An 8,096-nucleotide genomic window follows, 5' to 3' on the forward strand; every position below is an offset into this window, starting at 1 on the left:
TATTCCCCTTATATAGTGCCCCCAGTAGTAGTCCCCCTATGCAGTGCCCCCAGTAGTGGTACCCACTATGCAGTGCCCTTTATATAGTGCCCCCAGTAGTGTTCCCCCCCTTGTAGTGCCCCTAGTAGTAATCCCCCCCTTGTAGTGGCCCCAGTAGTATTCCTCACCCCTTGTAGTGCCCCCAGTAGTAATCCCCTCCCTGTAGTGCACCCAGTAGTATTACCCCCTGTAGTGCCCCCAGTAGTATTACCCCCTGTAGTGTCCCCAGTAGTATTCCCCACATAGTAATCCCCCCTTGTAGTGCCCCCAGTAGTATTACCCCCTGTAGTGCCCCCAGTACTATTCCCCCTTGTAATCCCCCCTTGTAGTGCCCCCCAGTAGTATTACCCCTTGTAGTGCCCCCCAGTAGTATTACCCCCTGTAGTGTCCCCAGTAGTATTCCCCCCCTAGTAATCCCCCCTTGTAGTGCCCCCCAGTAGTATTACCCCCTGTAGTGTCCCCAGTAGTATTCCCCCCCTAGTAATCCCCCCTTGTAGTGGCCCCAGTAGTATTCCTCACCCCTTGTAGTGCCCCCAGTAGTAATCCCCCCCCTGTAGTGCCCCCAGTAGTATTACCCCCTGTAGTGCCCCCAGTAGTATTACCCCCTGTAGTGTCCCCAGTAGTATTCCCCCCTAGTAATACCCCCTTGTAGTGTCCCCAGTAGTATTCCCCCCTTGTAGTGGCCCCAGTAGTATTCCTCACCCCTTGTAGTGCCCCCAGTAGTAATCCCCCCTTGTAGTGCCCCCAGTAGTATTACCCCCTGTAGTGTCCCCAGTAGTATTCCCCCCTTGTAGTGCCCCCAGTAGTATTCCCCCTTGTAGTGCCCCCCAGTAGTATTACCCCCTGTAGTGTCCCCAGTAGTATTCCCCCCTTGTAGTGCCCCCCAGTAGTATTACCCCCTGTAGTGCCCCCAGTAGTATTCCCCCCTTGTAGTGCCCCCCAGTAGTATTACCCCCTTGTAGTGTCCCCAGTAGTATCCCCCCCTAGTAATCCCCCCTTGTAGTGCCCCCCAGTAGTATTACCCCCTGTAGTGTCCCCAGTAGTATAACCCCCCCTTGTAGTGCCCCCCAGTAGTATTCCCCCCTAGTAATCCCCCTTGTCGTGCCCCCAGTAGTATTACCCCCTGTAGTGTCCCCAGTAGTATTCCCCCCTTGTAGTGCCCCCCAGTAGTATTACCCCCTGTAGTGTCCCCAGTAGTATTCCCCCCCTAGCAATCTCCCCAGTAGTATTACCCCCTGTAGTATTCCACCTTCCCCCGCAGTAGAGACGTAATGAAAATGTAAAAAAAACACTTACCTGAAACCCGCTCCTGGTCCCGCCGCCGATACCAGCTCCTCCGTCCGCCGCTTTGCATTATGGGAGTGACGTTACGTCATGACGTCACTCCCATTACCCACTGCGGGAGCCGGAAGATGTCCTGCTCTGGCAGTGGGAGCAGCAGCCGATGAGAGTCTGTCTGATTCTCATCAGCTACTAAAGCAAACACACAGCTGCCGGCGTCTATGTGTTTGTGCTGTGTAGCGCTGACCGAACTCCATCTGGTCAGCGCTACACACACGGTGCAGCTGTGTCAAGGAGACATGGTACGCAGCTGAGGCGCCCTTCACTATGTGGCGCCTTACGCAGCTGCGTACTATGCGTAACGGGAGAACGGGCCCTGATGTGTATGTATATACAGTATGTATGTATATTAAAAAAAATATATATATATATATATATCCCTTCAACGTACTTTAAGTACAGTCTGACAAAGAAATTATGAAGCCTCTCCTGTAGGATCCCTGCCAGTAAAAGATTTAGAAACCAAGCGTTCACAAACACAGGAAGGCGCTTATAGGGCCCAATGTCATAGGGTACAGGATTCTGAAAGTCCAGAGATTTCGGCAAGTTAGCAGATAAATTTGAAAGCGGCAATGTTTAATAAGGGAACAATAAATTTGGTTTTTCCTCACTGAACATTGCCGCTTTTAAATTTATATAACTCATTATAATCTCATGACTTTAAGAATCCCGCTCTCTATTATATTTGATTCATAGTGTACTACAATATGTATAAGATAACACAAGAAACTACAGTAACATGCATACTTGAATAAAAATCTTATATTTGTTCCAAAAAAAACAGGCCGATGCCTCTCCTAGTGGCATTGCCTATTACAGTGTAGATAGTTTTTGTTAATTTAATCTAAACACTTCAGGATTAAAAGCTGAAGTGTTTAATGAATATCTGATCGCTATCTCATAAGTGCACTACAAGCCTTGGAGGATGAGGTCACTGCAAGTCCACCGCTGCACTCTTGCAAGGTGAGGGCCAGTTTCAGCAAGGCATCACGCCCCCTGTGCATTACTTATTCGAGCTCCGTTGTCTAACGCAGAATCGGATAATCTGCGTAACATCGGCAGGCTAAGGTGACCCATGGGGTCACACAGCCGGCCGCCGCAATTGAGAGCAAGAGGCCATGAAATCTGTCAGCCGACGGAGATCCTGGCCTCTTCCCTCCCCCCAACGGCGGTGACACGCCTCTATTTCAGGAAACTGAGGCCATCGCCGCCCCATCCCCGCCAACAAACGGCATGCAGACTGTCAATCACTGACAGTCTGCGAGCGGGATCGCATACCCGTTCTGCACATGTGCAGAACGGGTAATGCTCCTTCGCAGATTCCTGAACATACGGAATCTGTGTTCAGCAGTGCACGCTGAATCAGGCCCTGAGTTCTCAGATGGAATTCTGACTCCCAAGTTCAGCAGACCAGAACCATCCATGTTTTGTTGTGAATCAACTTCATTAGAGATCATTTGTCCCAGCAGAAATATCTGATTAGCCTATACATTTTTATTCAAGTAGGGATAGTACAATACTGTAGCTTGGTTTTTGTGATTTCCTATATATATATATATATATATATATATATATATATATAATAATGATAAACAAATCCTGCACACTCAAAAAATTACGAATTCAATGGAGGGTGCTAAGTCATAATGAATAAATACAAGTCCTGTACCAAAGCCTTGATACTAGAAAAAACCAGCACTCCAGAAGTTCATGCAAAAAAATGTGTAATTCTCTTAAATGGTGCATACAATCACAAAAATGGACTCCAGTGCAATGGTTACATAATTTTCAGTCACAAATCAAGTAAAGTGCAATGTGCCAAGTATTAGCAGCAATAATGGGATACTTGCGAATATGTTGCATACTGGAGCCAAAATACATGAGAATATGTTGTCAATACAGCCCGACGGCCGTTTCGGTGCTGAGTAGCACCTTCATCACGGGGCAACCACAGTCAAATAGGTAAAGTGACAACTGCTTTAAATATGGTCAAAATCGTGCTCAAATTAGCTCACCTGATTACTCACCTGCAAGTGCATATTCGCTCCACAGTCCGGTGTACGCAACCAGCCAATTCCAACGGAAGCCGGATGTAAAGCGGGCTGTACAGGAAGTCACTAAGATAATGGTTTGCGTTCCAGACACCGGAAGTGTCGCATGGTAGAAAACCGGAAGTGACGCGTGCGGTCCATCGCACGGCCACTAAAAAATAGGAACTCAATGCCGCTGAGCTGACTGCGTGCATTGCAAAAAGTGGTGTTCGTCTATGCCCCCGGAAGAGATACGTGCAAGGCAACACTCCCCCATTTATGGAAACACCCAAACATTAGTTCCAAATGTAATGTAAAAACAGTATACTGTAGAAAAAATATGCACGTGCAGGTGAGGAAGTGGCTCATATAACGATTAGACAAAAATAAGTAAAAAAAGATGGATAAAAAACATAATTAAAAACATATAAAACACCAACTTATGTGCAAAAGAGAAAAACTGAAAAACAATATAAATCAAAAAATGCATGACTAACAAAAAAACGTTCATAATAATGTGAACTACAAAAAACAAGAAAAATTTAGTTCCTCATTTAACCCTGTTGGCGCCAAACTATTTAAATCATAAATCCACCTTGCTTCTTTTTGAAGAAGCAATTTTTCACGGTTGCCTCCTCTTTTTAACGGAGCTATATGATCTATTGGCATCACTTTAAAATCCAAAATGTTGTGTTTCATATCAAAAAAATGTCTTGCCACCGGAGGTGTGGCCAAGTCAACTCCAGTTAGGGCTTTTTTAATTGACGATCTGTGTAAAGCTATTCTTTCTTTTAGCATTCGAATAGTTTTGCCAATATAGAGTTGTTTACAGGGACAAATGATGGCATAGATTACGAATTTGCTTTCACAATTCAGTCGATGCCTGATTTTAAAGGACCGGTTAGATAATGGATCGCAAAACTTGTCGCCTGTCATCATAAAGCGCCAGTTGATACATCCACAGGATGTAGAGGAGGCAACCGTGAAAAATTGCTTCTTCAAAAAGAAGCAAGGTGGATTTATGATTTAAATAGTTTGGCGCCACCGGATATGGTAAGTAGAGCACTGCCCGCAGATTCCTAAGGACACTGTGGGCGGCTCTGTAGTAGCGCTAAGTGGCTGCAGGGTGTCGTTCCGGGCAACCTGCAAGCCACACTCTGCTACCCACAGGGCCCTTCTCTCTCTGCGGCTGCACCGCTCACACACCCCTAGTTATGATGCAGGAAAATGACACTGGGCATTAAGTGTAGCCAATCCTATTATTTTTTTTCAGCCTACAAAATGGCTATTTCTAAGTATGTAGGAGAAAGCTGGACTAATATCTACAGATTTTTTCAGCTCTATGATTCTAAAGCAATTCCAAAATAGTAAAAGTAAACGTTAAACTGTTGAAGACGGATTAGACCTTAATCTTCTCGTTAAAGAAAAATCAGTTAGTTAATCCCTATTTACTGTACAATTTAATCATCTTAACACAATTATAATTTTGTATGTTCCTGGACAAGCAAGAGTGATTTCTTTCTGCGTTAAATTTTTGTAAAGATAAAGACGGGAGCAAGTGATTTTTTTTTTTACTGCATATAAAATATAGATAGAATCCCTAGGGTGCACTAACAGTTATATAAAGGTAAAAGTCCAGAAACCGTTTTGAACCAGAGGATGGATGGGAAGATGTCTGCTTAAAATGATTTCTCTAATGAGACCCTCGCACCAGGGAGACGCAAACAATCAGCTTCTTTGTTATTTTTTTTATTTATTTGAATTTATACATATAAAACTTCCTTATGTGACACTTGCAATATGGCCTTATTGGAGGTAGTTGGTATAAGCTTTGCTGTCCTTGCAGGGTGTCAGCTCTTAACAGTAAGTATTTTCCCCTTTAGGTTACTCTTGCACTAGCACCCATACATTTATATATACATCCAAATTGTTTGGCACACCTGTGTACAACAGCACAACTCTGCCCGGTGCCTCTCCTATTTTTTTTTAATTATAGCAACCACTGATGGACGGCACTCCGGCTGTATTTAAATGTAATAAATGAACACGCTGGGACAAGCGCTAGATTGTCAACGTTTCAGAGTCTCACCTCTTTTATCAAGACATAGAACAAACAAAACAGTACATACCTTTATAGATGAACACTTTACTGTGCATAACCTCCACCATCGTGGACCCGTGGAATCCTGATGAGGTCATCAGGCAGCGCCTGCATCCCAGCAGCCAACCGTGTCTTGACACCTTACGTGACCCATCACCATGACTACATGTAAACACTAATAGAAAAAACATACATGTTTAGATGAAGCGCTCTAGTATCTGAAAAAGCAGTCCATAAATAACAACAATGCCTAATGCTAAATATTGTACAGCGCTGATGAAAAGCTAAGCTGGGTCCTATTCTATTATAAATGAATGTATAATTGCTGGCATGATGCCATGCAAGCTACAAATTATATATAAATATATAGAATAGCTAACTAAATAGGAGATCTAGGGGGTTAAATAGTTGTAAACTACAGTGACTTGACAGAATCTAAAAATATCTATTAGAGGTAGCAAGAAAGGGAGAGCATCAGAGCAACCTTTTGCGAGACATTTTCGTGACTACAGACACGGATTATCAACAATTAAGTACAAGATGATAGACCATGAACCCATACAGCGCAGAGGTGGTGATTGCAACAAAGCCCTTCTACAAAGAGAATCAAAGTGGATTCATTTATTAAATACCGTGCAACCGCATGGTCTGAATGAGATGCTCTCCCTATCTTGCTACCTCTGATTGATATTTTTTAGATTCTTTATAATAATTTTTAGCTTGCATGGCATCATGCCAGCAATTGTACATTAATTTATTATAGAATAGGACCCAGCTTAGTTATTCATCAGCGCTGTACAATATTTTGCATTAGGCATTGTTGTTATTTATGGACTGCTTTTTCAGATATTATAGTGCTTCATCTAAACATCTATGCATGTTTTTTCTATTAGTGTTTACATGTAGTCATGGTGATGGATCACGTGAGGTGTCGAGACCCGGTTGGCTGCTGGGGTGCAAGCACTGATGCGCAGCCTGATGACATCATCAGGACTCTACGGGTCCACGATGGTGGAAGTTAGGCACAGTAAGGTGTTCATCTACAAAGGTATGTACTGTTTTTTGTTTGTTCTTTGTCTTGATAAAAGAGCTGAGACTCTGAAACGTTGACAATCTAACGCTTGTCCCAGTGTGTTCATTTATTACATTATGTGGAAAGGGGGCCCTAGACTGCGCACCCTGAAAATACATATAATGCTAATGGGAGGTGCTACCTGTGTAGACTATTGTTGCAAGCATACAAAAAAGAATTACAGATGCAAAACAAGATTTTTTGACATAATCATGGCCATGGTTATGGGCCTACCCATCACGCCCAGGTAACCTCTGAGGATAGGTCCCTAACATACTGGGGTTGAAATCCAGAGGTCAGGACACCCCCAAACCAGCCCAGCTGAGCCACCCCAGGGCATCACTCCAATAAGGAAAGGTAGTATTGGTTTTAAGCAGGGATCTGGCATTTTGACTGCACTTTAACAAGAGGCACAATCTAGGTAAGTCCTAAAAAAATTTATACTGGAGTGCAGCTATGGGTTGAGTTTTGGGGCGTGGTTTGCTTTGGTTGGGCTGCTTCAGGGCATCGCATTATATACACATTTTTCCTTTCTTGCACTTTTAGCACTTTCATTGTTTGTTTTAATATATATGTATTATTTTCACATCTATATGCGGCAGCAGCTGCTCTTATCTATCCTACACCTTTTTACACTTCTCCTTTCCTTATTGGAGTGATGCCCTGGGGTGGCTCAGCTGGGCTCATTTATTACACTTAAATACAGCTGGGAGTGCCATCCATCTGTGGTTGTGGTTGCTATATATATATATATATATATATATATATGTATATATATATTTTATGCATCTGTATAAAGTTTTCAGACTGACTTTCCTGGAAACACTAAAAACAATATTTGAAGTACAAAATCTGTATGGCGTTGTTTATTTCTGTGTAATGGTATGTCCATAGATTGATGCATCAACATGTGTATTGGGGTGGTCCTTCATATTTGCAGACTAGAGACAGTATTGCAGCAAATTCGTGCCCAAGTACGATTTAATTTTGTAGATGTTCTAATTAACAAGAGGTGATATACTGTAGATCGGACTACTTATGTGACTTTCAATTGGTCTTGTGTAACACCATCTAGGTGCGTTTTAGACGCTAAAGACCATTTAAACTTGTGTTCATTAAATATGTTTTACTAATGTGACTCCTGTAATAAAGTCCCATATGACTTTGATAACATAAGTCAAAATTACAGTCCGCAGAGCAGTATTTTAAGAGGGGAAAAAAGGGAATTCTTCTAAAAGACTTCAGGTCAGTTAAAGGCCATGACCCAATATATGTGCATTTTTTTGACAAATAGGTGCATTGTGCAAAAAATAACATATAAATGCAGTATAGAATTTCCTTTGTTGATTTCAAATGTGGATCATCTTCCAAGTAAAGGTATTCTGTAAAGTGTTAGCAACTTTGTTTAGTTTGGAAATGTCACAGTGCAAGGAAAGGGCTTGTGATAAATATGTGCACAATTTTTTAATCTGAAACCTGTTTTATTACTTAGATTTTGGATTTTATTTAGTGA

The sequence above is a fragment of the Taudactylus pleione genome, unplaced genomic scaffold (genome assembly GCF_031769625.1).
Source record: "Taudactylus pleione unplaced genomic scaffold, aTauple2 ptg000256l, whole genome shotgun sequence".
Taxonomy (NCBI): domain Eukaryota; kingdom Metazoa; phylum Chordata; class Amphibia; order Anura; family Myobatrachidae; genus Taudactylus; species Taudactylus pleione.